Consider the following 236-nt stretch of genomic DNA (forward strand, 5'->3'; position numbering starts at 1 on the left):
CATCGACAATGTTGGTACAGCGACGCTGCTTGTGGATCGCGTCTCTCGACAACATGGACTCCCGGAGTCAATTGTCTTTGACAGAGACTCACGCTTCACTTGAAAGGTTTGGTTGACGATCTTCAAGGTGGCGGGCACCAAGGTAGATATGTCAGTAGCGGGCCATCCGCAGACCGATGGTCAAACTTAGAGCGCGAATCGCGTCGCCGCGGACGTTTTCGCCGCGTCTGCGATGA

Source organism: Plasmopara halstedii (assembly GCF_900000015.1).
Source record: "Plasmopara halstedii genome assembly, contig: Scaffold_3120, whole genome shotgun sequence".
In the NCBI taxonomy this organism is placed as follows: domain Eukaryota; phylum Oomycota; class Peronosporomycetes; order Peronosporales; family Peronosporaceae; genus Plasmopara; species Plasmopara halstedii.